Source organism: Mesitornis unicolor, unplaced genomic scaffold (genome assembly GCF_000695765.1).
Source record: "Mesitornis unicolor isolate BGI_N332 unplaced genomic scaffold, ASM69576v1 scaffold21124, whole genome shotgun sequence".
NCBI lineage: Eukaryota > Metazoa > Chordata > Aves > Mesitornithiformes > Mesitornithidae > Mesitornis > Mesitornis unicolor.
In genome coordinates this window covers 45,853-46,891 of record NW_010178610.1, presented here as the reverse complement: position 1 = coordinate 46,891, position 1,039 = coordinate 45,853, and positions in this window count along the sequence as shown.

Here is a 1,039-nt window from a genome sequence, read left to right as displayed (position 1 = left end):
TTTAAACACAGTGGCAACATGTGAGGCTTTCCAAGCCCATCGGGGCCGTGCATCATCGTTCCTCCATGAAATTACACGCTGTGGTCAGAGCAAAGGCTGCGAGCTCTCCAAGAACGACGCTGGGCCAAGAGGGATGCTGGGCCCGTCTATGGAGTTGTAATCGGTTGCATCACATCGCCTGGGCCCTCTGCACCGCAATCTTTAATACTTTTTACCTTCTTTTACATCTGAATAGTGACCGTGAAAATCCAGTGCGGGTCAATATTGACTTGGCTCTCACATTAACTACCAGACCAGACAGGGAGTAGCAGAGAGCCGAGCCCAAGACAAGCAGCGAATACACACGGAGATTATGACTTCCTACCGCAGAGTCAAGAGTAAAACTCCAGTCCAAAAGTAAACTGAAAAATTTAATTGTTTTATAAAATAAGATTATAGAATTCTATGTAAAAATCCAGCTTCTTAAATATGGTACATTCACTTCCTCACAGAATATTTAAATATTCAGGTCGCTTACGCTATATTTTCACCGTATTTGAGTTAAAATCATTGGATAAATTAAAACATCCCTACCAAAAGACACCACAACTTATACAAATAAAACTAAGCATTAATACTTTTTTAAATACAAAATGTAAAGAAATTAATAACTCTTAGAGCATGCTACAAAATTTTGCCAGAAAAATATATGGGATCATTTTTGTTTAACTAGAAAATATACAGCGTGCTTTTCAGTTCTCTTCCTAAAATTCAGTCTCATACAATTTCCATTTAACTTAATAAATATGTACAACAAAAATGTTTATTCTTCAAAGAATATAAATAGCAAATACTGCAGTAGAGCCTGGTCCCACATTCTTTTCTCATCTAGTGACTATAGTGGGGTTTTCAACTCTCAATGTGCAAAAATGCAGAACCAGGCTCTTAGTGTTATCAACAGGTTACTAGCTTTTACAAAAGTGAGTTTATTAAAAATACCCCTCCAAAACCACTGCAAAAGACTTAGAGCTATTCCAGTCAGGCGCTTCTATAAATAGTA